General features: G+C 49.6%; 1 long non-coding RNA gene and 1 pseudogene across 5 annotated transcripts; both read right to left on the bottom strand.

Moving 5' to 3' along the window:
- Positions 1-40: 40 nt before the first annotated feature.
- LOC129489630 (uncharacterized) lies at positions 41-17316 on the bottom strand. Of its 5 annotated transcripts, none has more exons than XR_010122537.1 (5): positions 17220-17302; positions 15141-15250; positions 10753-10845; positions 3137-3338; positions 41-294 (listed from the first exon to the last, which is right to left on the bottom strand). It is a non-coding gene; the product is annotated as an uncharacterized lncRNA (long non-coding RNA). The 5 variants fall into 5 exon arrangements; XR_008660051.2 differs by having other exon boundaries at positions 15141-15254; positions 17220-17275; XR_008660054.2 differs by lacking the exon at positions 10753-10845 and having other exon boundaries at positions 17220-17316.
- Positions 17317-22092: 4776 nt separating this feature from the next.
- LOC129490667 (gap junction gamma-3 protein-like) lies at positions 22093-22846 on the bottom strand (annotated as a pseudogene).
- Between the last annotated feature and the right edge of the window lie 2166 nt (positions 22847-25012).

Raw genomic sequence — 25012 nt, 5'->3', positions numbered from 1 at the left:
CAGCTACTTAAGCTGCAAAACAAATTATTCAACAATTTCATGGGTGAAAGCAATGACAACATTGTTTATTTTGCTCCTAAATCTTCCATTTGGCGAAGGGATCCGCAAGGATGGCTCATCTATCCTCCACCTGGCTCCTCTGGGGGGTCTCAAAGGTTGGACCATCTGAAGGCTCGCCAGCTCCTAAGATTGGTGATTGGTCTGGCTGTCAGCTGAGATCTTAGCTGGGACAGTGGATCTGAACACGTGCAGGTAGTCTCTTCATGTGGTCTGGGCTTCCTCACAGGATGGTGGCTGGGATCCAAGGACAAGTATCCAGCGAGAGAGAGGAGGAAGGAAAGGAAGGGAGGGAGGGAGGGAGGGAAGGAAAGAAGGAGAGGAAGGGAGGGAGGGAGTGAAGGAAGGAAGGAAAGGAAAGGGAAGGGAATGGAAGGGAGGGAAGGAAGGAGGTAAGGGAAGGAAGGAAGTGGAGTGGGAGACAGAGAGAGACAGAGGGGATAGGTGAATGAAGGCCACATCTCCTTTATAACCTAATCTTAGAAGCACCCAACATCCCTTTCACTGCATTCAATGCCTTGAGGCAGTCATGAAGTCACACCTAGTTTCAAGGGAAGGGAAAATAGGTTCCCCCCATTTTTTTTCTTTGCTTTATGACACAGGGTCTCACTCTGTCACCCAGGCTGGCGTACAATCATGGCTAGCTGCAGCCTCAACCTCCTGGGCTTAAGCGATCCTCCAACCTCATCTTCCCGTGTAACTGGGACTACAGGCACGAACAACTATGCCCGGCTAATTTTTAAAATTTTTTTTGTAGAGATGGGGGTTTCACTATGTTGCCCAGGCTGGTCTCAAACTCCTGGGTTCAAGCAATCCTTCCACCTCAGCCTCTTGAGTAGCTGGGAGTACAGGTGCACACCACCATACCCAGCTAATTTTATTTTATTTTTTGGTAGAGATGGGGTCTCACTATGTTGCCTAGGCTGGTCTTAAACTCCTGGGCTAAAGCGATACACCTGCCTTGGCCTCCCAAAGTGCTGGTTTTACAGGCGCCATGCCTGGCGATGCCACCTTTTTTTGTTGTTTTCTTGAGACAGAATCTCACTTTTGTCGCCCAGGCTCGAGTGCAGTAACATGATCTCGGCTCACTGCAACCTCTGCCTCCCGGGTTCAAGCAATTCTCCTGCCTCAGCCTCCTGAGTAGCTGGGTTACAGGTGCCTGCCACCATGCCCGGCTAATTTTTGTATTTTTAGTAGAGACGGCCATGTTGGCCAGGCTGGTCTCGCACTCCTGACCTCAGGTGATCCGCCCACCTCAGCCTCCTAAAGTCCTGGGATTACAGGTGTGAGCCACAGCGCCTAGCAAGATGCCACCTTTTGATGGGAAGTGGTGTGGTTCTGGAATTGCATGTGAGACCAAAAACACTGCCATGGTCACTTTTGGAAAACACAGTCTACCGCTACTGTACGTCAGCCACACAAACACTGGCTTGTGGAGTTCAGGGATGAAATCCTCAGGGGCCCTTGGGGGCCTGCTGACTACTCAGTCCCCTGTCCCCGTCGATCTACCTTCTGCCCTTAGCAGGGCACTGCACAACCTCCTTTTACGGAGATTCTTGGGTGGAGGCACCAGTTGGACAGCTCAAGCCCAGCTACCTGCTTCTGGGTCCATTTGATCTGTGAGAAACTCAGGCACCTTTGGCCACTCAAATGGCTGGAACGTGGACCTCCTCTGGTGCCCCGCTGCCCCTCCCTGGCCACCTTCCCCTTAGTGGACTTGTTGAATCACCTGCCACCTGCCTAGGCGGGAGAGTCTCCTATTTAAAATAATGCTCAACTAGAGGTTGAGGTGTTTGTTTGTTTGTTTTTTCGGAGTCTCACTCTGTCGCCAGGCTGGAGTGAAGTGGCGCGATCTCGGCTCACTGCAATCTCCACCTCCCAGGTTCAAGTGATTCTCTTGCCTCAGCCTCCTGAGTAGCTGGGACTACAGGCACGTGCCACCACACGTAGCTAATTTTTGTATTTTTAGTAGAGATGGGGTTCACCATGTTGGCCAGGATGGTCTTGATCTCCTAACCTCGTGATCTGCCTGCCTCAGCCTCCCAAAGTGCTGGGATTACAGGTGTAAGCCACTGTGCCTGGCTGAGGATGAGGTTTTTTGTAGATATGGAGTCTCCCCGGTGACTGGGACTCCTGCCCGCCCTGCCCCCAGGTCTTTTTTTTTTTTTTTTGAGATGGAGTCTCCCTCTGTTGTGCAGGCTGGAGTGCAGTCGTACAATCTGGGCTCATTCCAACCTCTGCTTCCCAGTTCAAGCAATTCTCCTGCCTCAGCCTCCCTAGTAGCTGGGATTACAGGTGCACGCCACCACGCCCAGCTAATTTTTTGTATTTTCAGTAGATATGGGGTTTCACCATGTTGGCCAGGCTGGTCTTGAACTCCTGGCCTCAAGTGATCTGCCCACCTCGGCCTCCCAAAGTGCTGGGATCACAGGCAAGAGCCACCGCACCCAGCCTCTGTCCCCAGGTTTTGAAGACATTCTCACTTGTCTTCATGGTGAGGGGGCGAGGGAACCAGCCATGGAGGAGGAGAGGGAAGCCCCCACCAATAGGCAGAAGGCATTTGGCTTCTACAAAGTCCTTTCTCTCTTTCTTGCTGCTTTCATCCAGACTTGAGGAGCAGAAAAACTGGCTGAGCAAGCAAAGCACGGGAGCGTTTCTGCCTGTCACGTAGGTGGCATCTGGGATCTTTGATGTGCAGTGCTGTGGGCTGGGAGTGTCCTCCTGAAGTTTTTCCTTCTTTGTTCTCAGCTTTGGACTCCAGCCATGGACAACAGAGTCCTAACCCATGTCCAGTCACATGACTGCAAAAGCACCTGCGTCTGGATACGGATGTTTATGAGAACATTGGTGCCTAATCAAATCAAATCAAAACAAACCAAACAGCCCCCCAGCCTTGTGGCCTCATTCCCAAGTCAGCCCAAGCCATATCCTTCCTAGCTATGGTGTGTAGTAGAGGGGCGCAGGACTCAGATGGCCTTGGTTTTCATCTTGTCTGTACCATGTACTCTTGGTCTAGTTACTTGAACTTTTGGAGCCTCAGTTTCTCTAAGTGTAAAATGAGGATTCACACAGCACCTACCTCATTGGGTTGTCATGAGGCTTGCATGATGGAGTTGATTCATGTAAATCAGCAGTTGCAGGGCCTGGCATTGGACACAGATGAGTTTAGGGCTGTGGGCTGTTGACTGACTCTTGGGCTTGAGTGGCATGTGTGGCTCTATCCTGAAGCTCTTTTCTGGCAGTGCTGAGGTGGGAGGAGGGACTTGACTCTGCAGGTGGGGCTTGGACAGTGGACCAAATTGAGGATTAGCTAAAATGGGGCCAGGGCAGAAGCAGCTTTCCATAAGACATGCCCACCAGTGTGCCATGTCAGTTTACCGTTGCCATGGCAACACCCGGGAGTTTCCACCCCTTTCCATGGCAATGAACTGACAACCTAGAAGTTACTACCTCTTCCCTAGTAATTTCTGCACTAACTGTCCCTTAGTCTACATGTAATTAAAAGTAGGTAGGCCAGGTGTGGTGGCTTACACTCACACCTGCAATCCCAGCCCTTTGGGAGGCTGAGATAGGTGGATCACTTGAGGTCAGGAGTTTGAGACCAGCCTGGCCAACACGGCAAAAGCCTGTCTCTACTAAAAAACCACAAAAAATTAGCTGGGTGTGATGGTGCGCACCTGTAATCCCAGCTACTAGTGGGGCTGAGGCAGGAAAATCGCTTGAACCTGGGAGGCAGAGGTTGCAGTGAGCAGAGATGGTGCCACTGCACTCCAGCCTGGGCAACAGAGTGAGACTCAGTCTCAAAAAAAACCAAAAAAGGCCGGGCGCAGTGGCTCAAGCCTGTAATCCCAGCACTTTGGGAGGCCGAGGCGGGTGGATCACAAGGTCAGGAGATCGAGACCATCCTGGCTAACACGGTGAAACCCCATCTCTACTAAAAAAAAATACAAAAAAAATTAGCCGGGTGCGGTGGTGGGTGCCTGTAGTCCCAGCTACTCGGGAGGCTGAGGCAGGAGAATGGCGTGAACCCGGGAGGCAGAGCTTGCAGTGAGCCGAGATCGTGCCACTGCACTCCAGCCTGGGGGAGAGAGCAAGACTCCGTTTCAAAAAAAACCAAAAAAGTAGGCATAAATATGACTGCAAAACTGTCCTGAGATACTACTGCCTGCTCTGCAGGAGCAGTCACGGAGCTGTAACACCACCACAGTTGTAACACTGCCTCTTCTATAAAGGAATTTTCTTCTCCCTCTGGCTTGACCTTGGATTTTTTCCTGGGCAAAGCCAAGAAACCTTGTGGGCTAAGCCCCATTTTGGGGCTCGCCTACTTTGCATCAGGGCCAACGAGAGGGCATCCTCTGTCTACAGTACACGAAGCGTAAATGCATCAGATCAATCTGATTCGACTTTTATGTAACAAAATTGTGAGTTGTTTTTCAGTTGCCATGGACCCCTAGGTGAAGGTCGGGTAACGTGAGCATGCCCAGATGAACCAAGCATGCAACCACAGGGCGGAACCTAAGTGCTCGGACTGAAGAGGGGGACTGAATTAGGAAGTGGACACCACATGGCAGGATCCAGGATCCAATCAGATTGAGTGCTGACATCACCCCATGACAGGACTCAGTCAGATTACACCTCCTGGCATCACCTCATTTCAAGAGCCAATCACTCTCATTACCCTATGCTTATAAAACCTGACTTATGAGGCCGGGTGCAGTGACTCATGCCTGTAATCCCAGCACTTTGGGAGGCCAAGGTGGGCAGATCATGAGGTCAGGAGATAGAGACCATCCTGGCTAACATGGTGAAACCCCATCTCTACTAAAAATACAAAAAATTGGCTGGGCTCAGTGGCTCATGCCTGTAATCCTAGCACTTTGGGAGGCCGAGGCAGGTGGATCACAAAGTCAGGAGATCGAGACCATCCTGGCTAACATAGTGAAACCCCGTCTCCACTAAAAAAAATACAAAAAATTAGTCAGGCATGGTGGCAGGCGCCTGTAGTCCCAGCTACTTGGGGTTGAGGCAGGAGAATGGTGTGAACCCGGGAGGCGGAGCTTGCAGTGAGCTGAGATCGCGCCACTGCACTCTAGCCTGGGCGACAGAGCGAGACTCCATCTCAAAAAAAAAAAAAAAAAAATACAAAAAATAAGCACGGTGTGGTGGCACACACCTGTAGTCCCAGCTACCCAGGAGGCTGAGGCAGGAGAACCCGGGAGGTGGAGGTTGCAGTGAGCCGAGATAGCACCACTGCACTCCAGCCTGGGCCACAAGGGCAAAAACTCTGTCAAAAAAAAAAAAAAAAAGCCACTGCTCTTGGCTCACACTCTATAAATTTTGCATGACTCTCTTTGAAATCCTGGGATTCAACCCTAGCACGCAATGCTCAAACTTCTGTGATCCCTGGGGTTTCCATCACATGCAAACTGGGAGTCATTTCTAGCAGGGCCTCCCCAGTTTTGCCGTTGGTACAGGACAAATGTAAGAGGACAGAGAACATACAGTGTAGGGACACATCTCAGAGTTAGGCTGGAATCTGGAGAGCAGCTGGACCAACTTGGAACTTCTTCTAAATATCTGAATAGTTTATAAACGAAAAGAACTGTCATTGCTCCGAGGGGCCTATGGCATAAGGCAGCGCAGGGTGAATGTGCAAACATATCCAGGCAGCCCAGGGCAGTGGCCAGGAAGTAAGCTGTCATTTACCTGCAACACGATCCTTCTAGTATCTGGTTCCAGGAGTCACAGTCTGATTTTAACAATCTATGGTGGGCCAGGTGCGTGGCTCACGCCTGTCATCCCAGCACTTTGGGAGGTTGAGGCAGGTGGATCACTTGAGGTCAGGAGTTCGAGACCAGCCTGGCCAACATGGTGAAACCCCATCTCTACTAAAAATACAAAAATCAGCCGGGTGTGGTGATGCATGCCTGTATTCCCAGCCACTCCAGAGGCTGAGGAATGAGAATCAGTTAAGCCCAGGAGGCAGATGTTGCAGTGAGCCAAGATCGCGCCACTGTACACTGTACTCTGGCCTGGGCAACAGAGACAGACTCTGTCTCAAACAGAACAAAACAAAACAAAACAAAACCCAAAAAAACAAAAAACAATCTATGGTGGTGCTGAATATAGAGAGAGAAGAGCCAGTGTGGTTGTTCATGTCTGTAATCCCAGCTACTCGGGAGGCTGAGGTGGAAGGAGGCTTGAGCCCAGGAGTTTGAGACCGGCTTGGGCAACACAGTGAGACTCCATCTCAAAAACAAACAAACAGATGAAACAAAAACAACAACAAAAAAACAGTGACCGTAGAGAGAGAATAAAGAAGGAGAAAGGAGAGGGCTACTTAAAATTTTTTGATGGGGGGAAGAGAAGTCAGGGCTTCAAAGTAGAAAGAGTACTGAAAACTTATAAATAGCTCTTTATCAGGAAGGTAATGAAAGACCTGAATGTAGGTTGGTTAAAAGCATGACAGCAGGAAGAATCCAGGCACATTGAAGATGAAGACAGAAAAAAACAAACAAGCCATGTTTAGCAGTTTAGGCAGGAAATGAACACAGATCCTACGGGGAGGCGAAGTTAACTTGTAAATGAGACTCTGTATGAAGGTACCTCTATATACATTTGCGTAAAACTATTTTAAAAGCTGCAAAACACAGTCATACAATTGTTATAGAAAGGTGATCACTAAAGAATAAATTGGGGTTGGGGCCGGGCATGGTGGCTCACGCCTGTGATCCCAGCATTTTGAGAGGCTGAGGCAGGTGGATCGCTTGAGGTCAGGAGTTCGAGACCAGCCTGGCCAACATGGCGAAACCCCATCTCTACTAAAATACAAAAAAATTAGCCAGGCGTGGTGGCACATGCCTGTAATTTCAGCTACTTGGGAGGCTGAGGCACAAGAATCACTTGAATCCGGGAGGAGGAGAGATTGTGCCACTGCACTTTAGCCTGGGCGACAGAGTGAGACTCTGTCTCAAAATAAATAAAATACAGGCTGGGCGCAGTGGCCCATGCCTGTAATCCCAGCACTTTGGGAGGACAAGGCGGGTGGATCACTTGAGGTCAGGAGTTCAAGACCAGGCTGGTTAACATGGTGAAACCCTGTCTCTACTAAAAATATTTTAAAAATTAGGCAGGCGTGGTGGTGCGCACCTGTAATCCCAGTTACTCGGGAGGCTGAGGCAGAAGGATCACTTGAACCGGGGAGGTGGAGGTTGCAGTGAGCCAAGATTGCGCCACTGCACTCCAGCCTGGGCAACAAGAGCAAAAACTCTGTCTTAAAAAACAAAACAAAACAAAAAAGGCCAGGCACGGTGGCTCACGCCTGTAATCTCAGCACTTTAAGAGGCTGAGGCGGGCAGATCACGAGGTCAAGAGATTGAGATCATCCTGGCCAACATGATGAAACCCGGTCTCTACTAAAAATACAAAAATTAGCTGGGTGTGGTGGCATGCGCCTGTAGTCCCAGCTACTCGGGAGGCTGAGGCAGGAGAATCGCTTGAATCTGGGAGGCGGAGGTTGCAGTGAGCTGAGATCACGCCACTGCACTCCAGCCTGGCGACAGAGCGAGACTCCGCCTCAAAAAAAAAAACATATATATATATATATATGTATGTGTGTGTGTGTATATATGTGTGTGTGTGTGTGTGTGTGTGTGTGTGTAAATAATAAATACATAAATTGAGGAGAAGGCAGGGGAACCAGGATTTGACAGTGACAAGAAAGAAAAGCCCAGGAGGACCTGGTGGCTGAGCCAGATGCTGGGGCTGGACTAAGGGTGATGGGAGCAGAGCTGGGACCTTTGGGTGGCAGAGAAGTTCTAATCAGTGAAACTGGGCAAAGCTATTTTGATGGAGCAGTAGAGTTGGGGTTAAGAGACAGAGACAGGCCGGGACTGGTGGCTCACACCTGTAATCCCAACAGTTTGGGAGGCCAATGTGAGAGGATCATTGAGACCAGGAGTTCGAGACCAGCCTGGGTAACATACTGAGGCCTTGTCGCTACAAAAAATTTAAAAAATTAGCCAGGTGTGGTGGTGCGTGCCTGTGGTCCTAGCTACTCAGAAGGCTGAGGTGAGAGGATCGCTTGAGCCCAGTAGATTGAGCCTGCAGTGAGACATGATCGTGCCACTGCACTCCAGCCTGGGCCACAGAGTGAGACCCTGTCTCAAACCAAACCAAACCAAACAAACAAACAAACAAAAGAGGCAGAGAGACAAAGGCTGCGAAGAAGATGGAATGATGATGCCTTTTGGGTAGGTTTGGTGTTTTGGGTTCTAAAAGGGAGGATAAAGAACTAGGAGAAGGCCAGGCGCGGTGGCTCAAGCCTGTAATCCCAGCACTTTGGGAGGCCGAGGCGGGTGGATCACGAAGTCAGGAGATCGAGACCATCCTGGCTAACATGGTGAAACCCTGTCTCTACTAAAAAATACAAAAAAATCAGCCGGGCGTGTTGGCGGGCGCCTGTGGTCCCAGCTACTCGGGAGGCTGAGGCAGGAGAATGCCGTGAACCCAGGAGGTGGAGGTTGCGGTGAGCCGAGATCGCGCCACCGCACTCCAGCCTGGGGGACAGAGAAAGACTCCGTCTCAAAAAAAAAAAAAAAAAAAAAAAAAAAAGAACTAGGAGAAAGTAGATAGAGTACTAATTGGGACTCAGGTAACGGCTTCAGGTAGATTGTACAGGTTTGAATGCGGGGAGACACAGCCCAAGAGGAGACAAGAGGAAACAAACTTGGAGGAAAGTTTCTGTGATTCTAAACATGTTCCCTTTCTTGTCTCCAGGATTTCAGTTAGTGGTGGGATGCTCTGTGTATGTTTCATGTAGTTTCACATAGTTGGGGGCTCAGTCTCTCCACTTAAGGCTTTTTATTTCTTTTCTCTTTTTTTTTTTTTGAGACAGTTTCATTCTTGTTGCCCAGGCTGGTGCACAATGGGGCGATCTCAGCTCACTGCAACCTCCGCCTCCCAGGTTCAAGCGATTCTCCTGCTCAGCCTCCCAAGTAGCTGGGATTACAGGTGCCTGCCACCACACCCGGCTAATTTTTATATTTTTAATAGGGACAGGGTTTTGCTATGTTGGCCAGGCTGGTCTCGAACTCCTGACCTCGGTGATCCACCCGCCTCAGCCTCCCTAAAGTGCTGGGATTACAGGTGTGCGCCACTGTGCCTGGCCTCTCCACGTAAGGCTTTGAGTGGCGTGCTGGGAACGCCCTGCTGTTGGACCACAGGGCCCTCTACGGTGCCCCTTGAGGCTGAGCACTTTGGCTTCCAGCATGTCTGAGATGAGATGTGACTCTCTCTCCTGGGGGCCACCTGCAAGGCGATTATGTATTGGAACAAGCTCTCTTCTTGCCTTATTTTACAGCCCAATGGAGAGGAAGATGTCAGAGTAGAAGAGGTGTAAAATTTGGAGTAACTCTTGTTGGGCGTGTGGTTTGTGCAAATGACCTGACCTCTCTTTTTTTTTTTTTTTTTTGAGACGGAGTCTCGCTCTGTCCCCCAGGCTGGAGTGCAGTGGCGCAATCTCGGCTCACTGCAAGCTCCGCCTCCCGGGTTCACGCCATTCTCCTGCCTCAGCCTCTCCGAGTAGCTGGGACTACAGGCGCCCGCCACCACGCCCGGCTAATTTTTTGTATTTTTAGTAGAGACGGGGTTTCACCGTGATCTCGATCTCCTGACCTCGTGATCCGCCCGCCTCGGCCTCCCAAAGTGCTGGGATTACAAGCGTGAGCCACCGCGCCCGGCCATGACCTGACCTCTCTAAGTCTTGACTCCCTTATCTGTAATAGGGATGATTTTGGCAATAGCTACCCACTTAGCTACTCTGAGGATGGTATGACATTGTGGAGGTGGCAATGCTTTGTAAACTGCAGAGGACTTTTAGGTGCCAGCCATCGCCATGTTTTAAATACAGAGAACCTCATTTCTCACCACCTTGCAAAATAAAACTTCACAGTTTATTTGGGTTGGGTATAATTACTGGGCGAAAAATGTAAAAATAACAATGTTTTAGAAATTTCCCCAAAGAAGAAACAGTATTGGCTGGGGCTGCCTTCCCAGGGGCCCTGGAATCCTGAGGGTGCCTGACCTGCAAATGCCCAGCGCTTAGCAGGAGAACAGCCAGATGGCCCTGCTAGCTCCCTCCCTGTGCAAACATCTCTCACCCAGCCAAGTCAACAACCCTCCCTGGGTCAAGAGGCTCCTCCATGCTGCTTCTGTGTGGTGTAGCCTAGAAACTGGGCGGCTGGGGCACAGGGCTGTGGACTTTGGTTATGTGTTTAATCTAGGTCCCTGAGCTACAGGGCCATCTGTTTCGGCTCCTTCTCTGCTTATGTAAACAGGACTGGTGGGCCCATCAGTACAGCCAGGCCCCGCTCTCACCCCCTCCTCCTGTAAACACATTACAAAGAATCTTTGTAACTGCCCAGGAAGAGCAGCTCTGCTCAGGGGAAGAGAGCCTACATCCGGAGGGGGTGAGACTGGGAGTGGAGATGGATGGGGGAAGAGTGGGGAAGAGGGGCAAAGGTGGGGCCGGAGTGGTGCTTGCCAATACCTCCTGTACCATTCGGTACAGAAAAGCCAGCTTTGCTCAAAGTCTGGCCGTGAGGAGGGGGCCTGTTGTCTGCAGCAGAAACCAAGGTGGTAGGGAGGGTGGTGTTAGAAAACGGGAGAACTGGGGTGGGGCATGGTGGCTCATACCTGTAATCCCAGCAATTTGGGAGGCTGAGGCGGGAGGATTGCTTGAGGCCAGGAGTTTGAGAACAGCCCGAGCAACATGGGAAGATTCTGTGTCTACAAAAAATACAAAAATTAGCTGAGCGTGGTGGCATGTGCCTATAGTCCCAGCTACTTGGGAGACCGAGGCAGGAGGATTGCTTGAGGCCAAGAGTTGTAGGCTATAGTGTGGTATGATCACGCCACTGCACTCCATCCTGGGTGTCAGAGCGAGATCCTGTCTCTAAAAAAAGAAAGAAAAGGGGAGAACCTTTATTTCCTAACATCCTGCAGCCCTGACACTTTTCTTACCTTAGCAATTCAAACGTGGTTTAAAAAAAAAAAAAGGAGGGGGGGCCAAGTGCAGTGCTTCACACCTGCAATCCCAGCACTTTGGGATGCTGAGGCGGGTGGATCGCCTGAGGTCAGGAGTTCGAGACAAGCCTGACCTACATGGTGAAACCCTGTCTCTACTAAAAAAATTAGCCGGGCCTGGTGGTGGGCGCCTGTAATCCCAGCTACTCTGGAGGCTGAGGCAGGAGAATTGCTTGAGCTAGGAGGCGGAGGTTGCAGTGAGTCGAGATGGTGCCATTGCACTCCAGTCTGGGCAATAAGAGAGAAACTCTTTCTCAAAAAAAAAAAAAAAAAAAAAAAAAAAAGTCCGGGTGTCGTGGCTCAGGCCTGTAATCCCAGCACTTTGGGAGGCCGAGGTAGGTGGATCACCCGAGGTCAGGCGAGACCAGCCTGGCCAACATGGTGAGACCTCGTCTCTGCTAAAAATACAAAAATTAGCCAGGCATGGTGGTGCGCGCCTGTAATCCCAGCTACTCGGGAGGCTGAGGCAGGAGAATTGTTTGAACCCTGGAGGTGGAGGTTGCAGTGAGGTGAGAGGGTTCCATTGCACTCTAGCCTGGGCGACAAGAGCAAAACTCCATCTCAAAATAAATAAATAAATAAATAAATACAATAAAAAGAACTAAAGCCTCCTTTTCAAGTAGTACAGGTTAGAAGCAAGAATATTAGCTGGAGAGTCAAGAAAACAAATTGTATTCCTGCTCCTACCCCTAATGAGCTTCGTGTCCTTTGGATGATGCCTTAACATCTTGGAGTTTCCTTGTCTAGATAAATCAGAATGATAATATTTGCCATTTTTTGAACACCCTTGATATGACTGGAATTTTTACTTGTTATTTTATGAATCTACACAAATACCCAATGAGGTAGGGTGGATTATCCCCATTTTAGAGATAAAGACATTAAGACTTAGCTAGGAGAACTGACTTGCTCAAAAATATGCATGTGTAAGTAGCAGGAACAGCTCTTTTGTATTCCAAACCCCCATTGTGCCCCTGCGGCTCAGAAAGGTGGGGGCGGGGTGGTGGCTCAAACCTGTAATCCCAGCATTTTGGGAGGCCGAGGCAGGAGGATCACTTGAGCCAGGAGTTCAAGACCAGCCTGAGCAACAAAGCGAGACACTGTTTTTGTTTTTTTTTTGAGACAGAGTTTTGCTCTTGTTGCTCAGGCTATAGTGCAATTGCATAATCTCGACTCACTGCAGCCTCCACCTCCTGGGTTCAAGTGATTCTCTTGCCTCAGCCTCCTAAGTAGCTGGGATTACAGGCATGTACCACCACGTCCAGCTAATTTTTGTATTTTTAGTAGAGACGGGGTTTTGCCATGTTGGTCAGGCTGGTCTTGATCTCCTGACCTCAGGTGATCCACCCGCCTCAGCCTCCCAAAGTGCTGGGATTACAGGCATGAGCCACTGCACCCAGCCAGCAAGACCCTGTTTCTACGAAATATAAAAAATTAGCCAGGTGTGGTGGCATGCACCTATAGTCCCAGCTACTTGGGAGACTGGGGCAGGAGGATCACTTGAACCCAAAGGCAAAAAAAAAAAAGAAGAAGAAAACAAAAAAACTATTTTTATTGCTCAGGGACAAAGTTTCTGACTTCAATAAGCTCAAGATCAGCTGGGCACGGTGGCTCACATCTGTAATCCCAGCACTTTGGGAGGCGGGCGGATCACTTGGCGTCAGGAGTTTGAGACCAGCCTAACCAACATAGTAAAATCCCGTCTCTACTAAAAATACAAAAATTAGCCGGGGGTGGTGGTGGGCGCCTGTAATCCCAGCTACTTGTGAGGCTGAGGCAGGAGAATCGCTTGAACTGGGGAGGCAGAGGTTGCAGTGAGCCGAGATTGCAACACTATACTCCAGCCTGGGTGACAGAGTGAGACTCCGTCTCAAGAAAAAAAAAAAAAAAGCAAAAGGGAAAAAACAAGCTCAAGGTCTGGAGTCAAAGCTTCTACCTCTGCCAGATATCTCCTCCCACTGTATTTATCACCTTGGTTAAAATCCAGGGAAGGGAACAATCAGCAACTTGTTCCACTCGGGGTAGAACTTGGCAGGAACTCTCGGAGTTGCTGTTACTACCTTTTCCATTGCAAAGCAATTCATAAATATCTAAATTTCCATAGTACATCTTGGAGGCTGCATGAGGGAGAAACAGCCAGCAACCCTTACGCCTACAGACAAAAATTAGTTTTTTTTTTTTTTTTTTTTTTTTTGAGATGGGGTCTCACTCTGTCACCCAGGGTTGAGGGCAGTGGCACGATCTTGGCTCACAGCAACCTCTGTCTCCTGGGTTCAAGTGATCCTCTCACCTCCTGCAGGTGTGAGCCACTGTGTCCTGCCTATCTGGCCCTTTATAGAAAAAAGTTTGCTGTCTCCTGTTCTAGATAAAAGTAGCCATCTGAGCAAGGATGAGGGAGGGTCTCACCATTCAGGAGGTAAACATCTATTTAATCCTCTTGTTTTCTCTGTAGCATCCACACCCTCAACTGTGCCCGGTATTCCTCAGGCCAACGGGGTCTGATTGCTGGCCTGAGGGGTGTGGGATCTCAGACCCACCGTGGATGGGCAGCCCTAGCCTTCCTTCTCCCACCTTCAATGGTTAAGTCTTTACTTCTGTTGGTATAGAGTGGCGGCTGGGCTTGGACTTTTCAGGAAGGAGACTGGAAGGTGTTACTCTGGAGAAACTGACCCAGGGTTAAGAGCTACAGATACTGGCCGGGCGTGGTGGCTCACGCCTGACATCCCAGGACTTTGGGAGGCTGAGGCAGGTAGATCACCTGAGGTCAGGAGTTTGAGATCAGCCTGGCCATCATGGTGAAACGCCCTTTCTAATAAAAATAGAAAACTTAGCCGGGCGCGGCGGCAGGCGCCTGTAATCCCAGCTCCTCAGGAGGCTGAGGCAGGAGAATCGCTTGAATCCGGGAGGCAAAGGTTGCAGTGAGCCGAGATTGTGCCACTGCACTCCAGCCTGGGTGACAGAACGAGACTCTGTTTCAAAAAAAAAAAAAAAAAAGGTCACTTTATACCACACTTTGCTCTTGTTAATCAGACTCTGCAAATAGCAAGTGACTGAACCCTGCGATTCAGTTACAACACAGACATATGAATGGACAGAGAAGATGTTTGAGGAAAGCTCCTACCTTTTTTTTTTCTTTTTTTTTTGACTGAGTCTTCCTCCGTCACCCAGCTGGAGTGCAGTGATGTGATCACAGCTCACTGCAGCCTCAAACTCCTGGGCTCAGGTAATCCTCCCATCTCAGCCTCCTGAGTAGCTGGTACTACAGACGTGTGCCACTATACCCAGCGAATTTTTGTTTATTTTCTTAGTAGGGACGAGGTTTTGCCATGTTGCCCAGGCTGCTCTGGAACTCCCGGGCTCAAGCCATCCTCCTGCACTAGTCTACCAAAGTGCTAGGACTACAGGCGTGAGCCACCACACCTGGCCTGTGCTAACATCTTTTTTTTTTTTTTTTTTTTTTTGAGACAGAGTCTCGCTCTGTCACCCAGGCTGGAGTGCAGTGGCGCAATCTCGGCTCACTGCAAGCTCCGCCTCCCGGGTTCACGCCATTCTCCTGCCTCAGCCTCTCTGAGTAGCTGGGACTACAGGCGCCCGCCACCACGCCCGGCTAATTTTTTTGTATTTTTAGTAGAGACAGGGTTTCACCATGGTCTCGATCTCCTGACCTCGTGATCCGCCCGCCTCGGCCTCCCAAAGTGCTGGGATTACAAGCGTGAGCCACCGCGCCCAGCCTGTGCTAACATCTTTAATGAGGATTGTTATTGCTTTTTCTTGAAGTTTTGATTGCAAATATATATAGTTTTGAGTAGTTTGCCCAACTGTATCAACTTTGGTCTTGTTTTGAGTGCCAGGCAGGGGCTTTCAAACAGAAAAATACAGTTCATAAGGAACACAGGTTTAATAATTGCTCAGAGGAAAAAGACCTACCTGGTCCCCTCTCCACAAAGACAAATCCAAAGACACAAAAGAAAGGGAGGGCCGGGCATGGTGGCTCCTACCTGTAATCCCAGCACTTTGGGAGGCCAAGGCTTGAGCCCAGGAGGTCGAGGCTGCTGCCAGCCGAGACCATCATGCCACTGCACTCCATCCTGGGCAAAAGAGCCAGACCCTGTCTCAAAAAAAAAAAAAAAAGTGATTTACAAAGTATATTTATTTTTTAAAATATATATTATATATATATTATCATGCTTGCTTTCACTCAGATAAAAATGCTACAAGATATTTTATGGGTATAATAAGAGACAGTATGATGCCCCATTCAAATTTTGTGAGAATTGAATAGGTTACTATCATTTCTACATACATCTTTCTTAACACTTTCTGGAATTTACTCCTCTTCCTCTTTCCACATTGCTTACTGTACAGAGAAGGAGTCTCCATAATGGGAAGGGATACTATCACATTTTTAATGATTATTAACAGTAAAAACAATGATAAACCTCCGACGTATTAACACTACCTGCCACACACACTGTGGTGGATGCTTTATACAAATTAACCTAATCCATTCCTCCCTATTGCAAGATATTACTGCTATCCCCCTAGAAACGCTATTCCCCTAGAAATAAGGGATTTGAAAGTCAGAAAGGTTAAATAAATTGGCCAGTAAGTGGCAGTCAGTTCTCCTGCTATACTATTTCTAGAAAACAAACCTTTATTTTTTAAGGGGCTTGGCTTTTTTGAGCAGAAGTGATCTGTGGTCACACAGATCTTAACTACCACTCCCCGACAGAGAATAAACATTTATCAGGATGGGGCCAGGTACGGTGGCTCACGCCTGTAATCCCAGCAATTTGGGAGGCTGAGGTGGGAGGATCACTGAGGGCAGGAGTTCGAGACCAGCCTGGCCAACATGGCGAAACCCTGTCTCTATTAAAAATACAAAAATTAGCTGGGCTTGGTGGCGGGCGCCTGTAATTCTAGCTACTGGGAAGGCTGAGGCAGGAGAATCGCTTGAACCCGGGAGACGGAGGTTGCAGTGAGCCGAGATCGTGCCACTGCATTCCAGCCTGGGCAACAGAGCGAGACTCTGTCCCCCATCCCCCAAAACCAAAAACAAACAACCATTTATCTGGATGGTGTCGAAATATTTACCACTTCCCCTGCACTTCTGACTTTTCGAACTTTGTGCTTTTGCCTGAGCTCCATCTGGAATGTTCTTCTTAGATAGTGGAGCATGTCGCCCACCTATCCAATTCCTACCTCTCCTTTGAATACACACCACTTAGTGGAAGTCTTCTCTGATCCCTACCGACAAGCTTTTCAACTGCATCTCTCTCTTAAGCTAACCCAAGTCAGTACAGGCACCCCTGCTGGAGTGTCCCATTGTGGGAAAGGCAATATTTCTTGTCTGAATCTTCATTTGCCCTCTACTGGGGGTAAGTGCACGTTAGAGAATAATGAAAACTTCAAGCAAGGGATGCAGAGTGCGTTTTCCAGTTCAACAACCTGGACTTTCTACCAGGCCGTTTTCAAAATGAGCTGCCACTGGCCGGGCGTGGTGGCTCACGCTTGTAATCCCAGCACTTTGGGAGGCCGAGGCGGGCGGATCACGAGGTCAGGAGATCGAGACCACAGTGAAACCCCGTCTCTACTAAAAATACAAAAAACTAGCCGGGCGTGGTGGCGGGCGCCTGTAGTCCCAGCTACTCGGAGAGGCTGAGGCAGGAGAATGGCGTGAACCCGGGAGGCGGAGCTTGCAGTGAGCCGAGATCGCGCCACTGCACTCCAGCCTGGGTGACAGAGCGAGACTCCGTCTCAAAAAAAAAAAAAAAAAAAAAAAAAAAAAAAAAAAAAAAAAAAAAAAAAAAAACAAAATGAGCTGCCACGGACAGCAGCATGGATTTTGATGCGAGCCGTGTCGGCCTGAAATCTGCAGCCTGCATGCTCCAAGGATGCCTGAAAAGAGGGGTCGAACCACGGGCCGCTCCCAGCCCCCACCCTTTTAGTCTTCCCAGCTGGCTCAGGGAACAAAGGGGGACCGGAGAGAGGCGGCGCCCAGGGTGCAACAGCCGGAGACTGGCGCTGCGTGCCTGGGGACAGAGGCCTCGTGCTGGGAGCCCCAAGCAACTACACACCCAGCCGCTGGCAGGAACAAACAGCAGTCACGGCAACAAACAGCACTGACAACCGCAGACCGCTGTCGCTGCGGCCCACAAAGGCCGGAAGTGCGGCGGGTGTAGGCGGCCAAGGCGCCCTCTCTAGGACTTCGGAGGGCCCGCATCTCGGTGGTTCCCTATACTGGAAGACCGTACGACAGGGGCCTCAAAATGAGTCAAAAGGGAGAAAAGCCTGGGCGCGGTGACTCATGCCTGTAATCCCAGTCCTTTGGGAGGCCGAGGTGGGAGGATCGCTTGAGGCCAGGAGTTCGACACCAGTCTGGGCGACAGAGCAAGACCTGGTCTCTACCAAGAATTTTTTTTTTTTTTTTTTGAGATGGAGTCCCGCTTTGTCACCCAGACTGGAGTGGAGTGGCGCAGTCCCGGCTCACTGCAAGCTCCGCCTCCCAGGTTCACGCCATTCTCCTGCCTCAGCCTCCTGAGTAGCTGGGACTACAGGCGCCCGCCACCCCACCCGGCTAATTTTTTGTATTTTTAGTAGAGACGGGGTTTCACCGTGTTAGCCAGGATGGTCTCGATCTCCTGACCTCGTGGTCCGCCTGTCTCGGCCTCCCAAAGTGCTGGGATTACAGGCGTGAGCCACCGCGTCCGGCCTCTACCAAGAATTAACAAAAAGAGCCGGGTGTGGTGGGGCGCACCTGTAGTCCCAGCTATTCGGGAGGCTTAAGTGGAAGGATCACTTGAGCCCTGGAGTCAGAGGCTGCAGTGAGCTGTGCTTGCACCATTGCACTCCAGCCTGGGAAACACAGTGAGACCCCATCTCAAAAAGGAAAAAAAAGGAAAGGAGAGAGGGAAGAAGAGAGGAGGAAGGACGGAGGGAGGGAGGGGGGAGAGAGGGAAGGAAGGAAGAGAGGAAGGAAGAAAGGAAGGAAGGAAGGAAGGAAGGAATCGAATTCAGCGGCTCACGTGTGGAAGAGGAAATCCCCATTTACAATGCCTCCGGGCCTGAGTTTCAGCTGAGGGGTTGGAGCATGGCTGATTATCATCCTGGCTTCCCCCAGAGACCAAGGAAACTGAGGCCTGGAGCAAGTTCTTGCTTGCTCAGGGTCTCACAGTGATCCAGGTCAGAAGCCAGGACTTGTGGGACCACGATTTGTGCCCTTTGCACTGCCTGGACTGCCTCTCATCAGAAGTGAACACTGATAAAAATCGTTATGCTTTCAAAATGGTAGGAAACACGTGACAGATCAAAGCAGACAAAATAGTGTGCAAGATTTCCGAGAAGATGCCTCACACTCGTCGGGATGGCTACAGTTTAAATATCCCTTATCTGAAATGCTTGGGACCGGAAATGTTTCAGATTTCAGATTTTTTTTTGACTTTGGAATATTTGCTTTACTGGTTGAGCAGCCCTAATCCCAAAATCCTAAGTCTGAAATGCTCTAATAAGCATTTTCTCTGAGTGCCATGATGGCCCTCAAGTTCTGGTTTTGTAACTTTTGGAGTTCAGATATTTGGATTAGGGATACTCTCCCTGTACTAAAAACAAACAAACACAAAAAACCACCACCGCCACCAACAAAACAAAACAAAATAGCAGGTGTTTGGTGAGGATGTGGACAAATTGGAATCTTTGTGCATTGCTGGTGGGAACATAACATGGTGCAGCCCCCGTGAGAAATAGTATAGCGCTTCTTCAATAAAATTAAAAATAGAATCGGCTGGTGCAGCGGCTCCCGCCTGTAATCCCAGCACTTTGGGAGGTGAAGGCAGGGGGATCATTTGAGATCAGGAGTTCCAGACCAGCCTGACCAACACGGCAAAACCCTGTCTCTACTAAAAATACAAAAAAAAATCAGCTGGGCGTGGTGGTTCACGCCTGTAATTCCAGCTACTCAGGAGGCTGAGGCAGGACAATTGCTTGAACCTGTGAGGGGGAGGTTGCAGTGAGCGAAGATGGTGCCACTGCACTCCAGCCTGGGTGACAGAGCTAGATTCTGTCCAAATGAAATGAAATGAAATAAAATAAAATAAAATATCTGAAGGCTAAAGAGAGAAATTGAGTCAGCTGAAGAGTTTACAGATTTGCAGAGAATAGAAGCAAGGAAGCTTTGTGAACTACTTTTAGGTTGTGAAGCTTGGTCTTGATTCAGCCCCCACATGGTCTTCACATACAAAGCTTCTTTGCAGAGGAAGCTCTTTGGAGAAAGATAACTGGTGAGATAGAAAGCACAGCCAAGAGATGACAAAGGAGACTTCTCTAGAGAATTTTGTGGATGAAGAGGAAAAACAAATCCATAAGTTCATGGGGATAATGAGTTATTTGAAATCAGAAAGAGTGATTAACATGGAGGCCGGGTGCAGTGGCTCATGCCTGTAATCCCAGCACTTTGGGAGGCTGAGGCAGGCGGATTGCCTGAGGTCAGAAGTTCGAGACCAGTCTGGCCAACATGGTGAAACCCCATCTCTACTAAAAATACAAAAAAATTAGCCGGCATGGTGGTGTGCACCTGTAATCTCAGCTACTTGGGAGGCTGAGACAGGGGAATTGCTTGAATCAGGGAGGTGGAGGTTGCAGTGAGCCGAGATTTCGCCACTACACTCCAGCCTGGACAACAGGGCGAGACTCCATCTCAAAAAAAAAAACCAAAAAACCACCAAACCAAACCAAACAAACAAATAAACAAACAAAAAACATAAGGCGATTCTCTACAGGTGTTTTACTGCTAGAAGATCATGCTCCTCATTTCCCAAAGACTCACAGAGAACAGAAGACTGGTTGCATGAGAAGCGAATAACAAGAGGTTATAGTGCTTATTTGGGGTGCGGGCAAACATGACATTTCAATATTAACTTGTTTGTTTTTTTTTTTGGTTATGCATCATTGCTAGTATATGTACTTTATTTTATTTTTTAGAGATGGGGTCTTGCTATGTTGACCAGGCTGGTCTCGAACTCCTGGCATCAAGCCATCCACCCATCTTGGCCTCCCGAAGTGTTGGTATTACAGGTGTGAGCCGCTGTGCCCAGGCTAACTCGTTTTTTTCCTTTGGTCCAGCAAGGCTTGTGAGTGTGTCTGCGAACAACGTAAAATCTGGCTTGAAAAAAAAAAACACTCGACTCAAAGCCCCAAAACAGAGCTGAGATGCTTTTGAAGGAGACAGCCTCATTGGTCTCCTTGTTGGAGAGGCCACAACTTATCAGTAAATGTTTGTTAACATCTACCATCCGGTGGGACTAAGCATGGAACCAATTGCCCTTGCACAGAATGCCATGTATTGTATTATTCAACATAGATGGAATGACCAGAAAAAGCAAAACCACAGAGATGAAACGTAGATTAAGGCCAGGCGCGGTAGCTCACCCCTGTAATCCTAGCACTTTGGGAGGCCAAGATGGGCGGATCACCCACCAGCCTGGTCTACATGGTGAAACCCCGTCTCTACTAAAAATAGAAAACTTAGCCGGGCATGGTGGTGCGCGCCTGTAATCTCAGCTACTCAGCAGACTGAGGCAGGAGAATCGCTTGAACCCAGGAGGCGGGAGGCGGAGGTTACAGTGAACCGAGATGGCACCACTGCACTCCAGCCTGGTGACGGAGCGAGAAAAAAATAAAAAATAAAAAATTGCTAGGATTGTTATTAAATCCGCTGGGAGAGCCTTTCATCATGTTAGCAGGATCATAGTGTCCTCTGGTGGCAATAGTACGCAACTGCAACTGAGTTGCCTGTGCAGAAAAATCTTTCCTGAATCCTGAAAGCTGCATTCTGTTCTATTAGCTTAAGAAGGAAATCTGACACTGATCCGCACAGTGTGTTTTACGATGCTGCACATAAAGATTAGGTGCTCAAGGATCCAGAGAAGCCCACTGCTCCCAGAGCAGGTGCCTGAGCCTAGGAGGCATCTGACCGGAGTCTCTGTCGCCCAAGCTGGAGTGTAATGGTGCGATCTCGGCTCACTGCAACCTCTGCCTCTGGGGTTCAAGCGATTCTCCGGTCTCAGCCTCCCAAGTAGTTGGGATCATAGGCACGCACCACCGTGCCTGTAATTTTTTGTATTTTTAGTAGAGACGGGGTTTCACCATGTTGGCCAGACTGGTCTCAAACACTTGACCTCAGGTGATCTGCCCGCCTCGACCCCCAAAGTGCTGATATTACAGCGTGAGCCACCGCGCCTGGCCGAACGACAAGATTTCAAGCCTGAACTCGAGAGGCAGCCCAGACTGGGGATCTGCACTGGGAAGTCATCCGCAAGGACGTGGTGGCTGGAGCTATAGACAAAGGGAAAGTTATCCAGGGAGAGTGAGGGTGTGGAATGGGGAGAGAGAGGGCCCGCAACACAGTCCTAAGGAACACCAGCATTTTATTTATTTATTTTTTTGAGACAGAGTCACCCAGGCTGGAGTGCAGTGGCATGATCTCGGCTCTTTGCAACCTCCACCTCCCAGGTTCAAGCAATTCTTCTGCCTCAGCCTCTCAAGTAGCTGGGATTACAGATGCCCACCACCATGCCCAGAATTTTTGTAGTTTTAGTAGACACGGGGTTTCACCATGTTGGTCAGGCTGGTCTTGAACTCCTGACCTCAAGTGATCCACCTGCTTAGGCCTCCCAAAATGCTGGGATTATAGGCATGAGCCACCGTGTCTGGCCCAGTTATTGCTTTCTGAGAGAGCAGTTTCTCCAAAGTTTTCAATTTGACATAATCAGTATAACCATCCTGCGTATTAGGGGATGGCTGGTCCTTCACTCCTTCAGCTCCTTTGGTTAACCGGTACCTCGACTTGGCCATATCCACAGGTGGGGGAGGTCAGGAAATGTCACCCCTAGTCACTGGGGCTGTGGGGCACATGGTCTCTGAAATGGAACAAGGCTGACCAGGCCGATGGATGGCTCACAGTGTCTGCTGGAGGTTCCTTTTGCTGCTCAGGGCCAGGGCGTGGCTGGAGGAAGAGGCCCCACCCAGGAAGTTCCGCAGGGGCTTACACAGTCTTCCCAGACCCAGAAGCACAGTCTCCAAAAGAGTGAACAAGAGATGGAACCCACTGACCCCAAACATGGCTTTTAGAAAGATGATCTTCTCCAAGGGGCGAGAAAAGGTGCAGGTTAATCTATACGGGCAAGGCTCTTGGCAACATGCAAAGGAGCTGGGCATCTGGAACCCATACAGGTGGTACTGCAACCCCAGCGCTGTCCCCTCTGGGACCAGCTGAGCTCCCAGCTGAGCCACATAAGCCCAGAGCAGCCTGAGGTTTCCAGCCCCTGGGGTATCTCTGCTGCCCTCCCCTCCCTGGATCAGGGTGTCCTCTTCCTCCTTCCCCTTTCATGATTCTTCCCAGTGCCAGATCACGTGATACAGAGTGAAACCTGTGTAGAGGACGCTGGGTACAGCCACCAAGATGACCTGGAAGACCCAGAAATGCATCGGGGAGAGGGGGTGGAAGGCATTGAAGCAGGCAGTCTTGCAGCCCGGCTGCTGGGTGTGACACACGAATTTGCTCTGCTCATCGCCATAGACTCCAGGCCCACTGGCAGCCAGCAGCACAAGGCAGAATCCCAGGAGCACGGGAAGCAGGAGGCATCCCACGAGGGGTGGAGTGCCGGCTCTCCTCCGCTAGCAGCCGCCGCCGCAGGAACCTGCCACACATCCTGTTAGGGAGCTTTAAAAAAAGATTATTACACGTTATTGATTTTTTGTTTTTAAAGACCTCTGTTGCCCAGGCTGGAGTACAATGGTGTGATCATAGCTCACTGCAGCTTCCAACTGTTGGGCTCAAGCAATCGTCCTGCCTCAGCTTCCTGAGTAGCTGGGACTACAGGTGCATGACACCACGCTCAGCTAAGTTTTAATGTTTTTATAGATATGGGGTCTTGCTGTGTTTCTCAGTCTTGTCTCAAACTCCTGACTTCAAGCAATCCTCCTGCCTCGGCCTCCCAAAGTGCTGGGATTACAGGTGTGAACCATTGCACCAGGTTACGAGTGATTTCTTTTCTTTTTTTTTTTTGAGACAGAGTCTTGCTCTGTCGCCTAGGGTGTGGTGTAGTGTCGCGATCTCCGCTCACTGCAACCTCTGCCTCCTGGCTTCAAGTGATTTTCCTCCCTCAGCCTTCTGAGTAGCTGGGATTATAGGCGTGTGGCACCTGGCTAATTTTTTTGTATTTTTAGTAGAGATGGGGTTTCACCATGTTGGCCAGGCTGGTCTTGAACTCCTGACCTCAGGTGATCCACCTGCCTTGGCCTCCCAAAGTGTTGGAATTACAGGCGTGAGCCACTGCGCCAGGCCCTTTGTTGATTTATGACTTTGCCTGTAACTTCTGCTTCTCTGCCTCTAAAAACCCTTACGTACAAGCCGTTGGGGAATTTAGGTCTTACACTTGAGCTGGCTGATTCTCCTTGCTTGACACCCTGCAATAAATGCCTCAGTTTCTCTCACTGGAATCCACATATCAGTGTTCGCAGCACCCGGTGGTTGGACCCAAGTTTGATGAGGTAACAGACGTCCACTGGGTGTGCTGTCATCCCGCGGAGGTTTTCCTCCATAATAAAAGGCAGGAATTGGCTGGGCGCCGTGGTTGACGCCTGTAATCCCAGCACTTTGGGAGGTGGAGGCGTGTGGATCATCTGAGGTCAGGAGTTGGAGACCAGCCTGGCCAACATGATGAAACCCCGTCTCTACTAAAAATACAAAAAATTAGCTGGGTGTGGTGGCGGGCGCCTGTAATCTCAGCTACATGGGAGGCTGAAGCAGGAGAATCGTTTGAACCCAGGAGTTGGAAGTTGCAGTGAGCCTAGATCGCGCCATTGCACTCCAGCCTGGGCAACAAGAGTGAAACTCCCTCTCAAAAAAAAAAAAAAAAAAAAAGACGGCGGGAATTGTGCGAGTTGTGCGAGGAAGACCGGATGACCGCTATCTCATGGCCTTTGCATCCAGGCTTTGAGCCAAATTCCCAAGTACTGGATCCTAATACTTGGCTGCAACTATTTCCTGGACCAGTAGGGGGCAGGCAAAAGCCATAGCGAATCCGGCCCAGAGCTGATTGAAACCTGCCTGAGAAAAAGACCTCTTATTGTTTAAGCCGGCGGTCCCCAATCTCTTTGGCACCAGGGACCGGCTCTGTAGAAGACAGTTTTTCCACGGACTGGGGAGGGGAATGGTTTTGGGATGATTCCAGTGCATCCCGTTTATTGTGCACTTTATTTCTATTATTATTACATTGTAATATATAATGAAATAATTCTACAACTCGCCATGGTGTAGAATCAGTGGGAGCCCTGGGCTTGTTTTCTTGCAACTAGATGGTCCCATCTGGGGTTGATGGGAGACAGTGACAGATCATCAGGCGTTAGATTCTCATAAGGAGCGTACAACCTACATACCTTTCTTGCACAGTTCCCAGTAGGGTTTGTGCTTCTATGAGAATCTAATGCTGCTGCTGATCTGACAGGAGGTGAGTTCAGGCAGTAATGGGAGCAATGGTCGGGGGGTGGGGGAGCAGCTGTAAATACAGATGAAGCTTCGACCCTGCAGCTCACCTTCTGCTGTGTGGTTCAGCTCCTAACAGGCCATGAACGGGTACCGGGAGTTGGGGACCCCTGCCTTAGACTATCTTGTCTCTCTCTGGTGGACTCTCCTGGGGATAGTTCCCAGGTAGGCTGGAAGAATGATGCACACTGAATCAGGCAAAAGACATCAATCAGGTATAGCAAGGTATACATACGTTAAGGTCCTCTTCAACTTCTCTGAGCTTTGCTTTTTCAACCTGCTTTCCCAGTAGAATTCACTGTCCCAGCCAAGGGGTTCTTCTTGGTCATC

Source organism: Symphalangus syndactylus, chromosome 9, assembly GCF_028878055.3.
Source record: "Symphalangus syndactylus isolate Jambi chromosome 9, NHGRI_mSymSyn1-v2.1_pri, whole genome shotgun sequence".
Lineage (NCBI taxonomy): Eukaryota > Metazoa > Chordata > Mammalia > Primates > Hylobatidae > Symphalangus > Symphalangus syndactylus.
The sequence above is the reverse complement of the archived record's forward strand: the minus strand, read 5'-3'. Positions and strand labels throughout refer to the sequence as shown.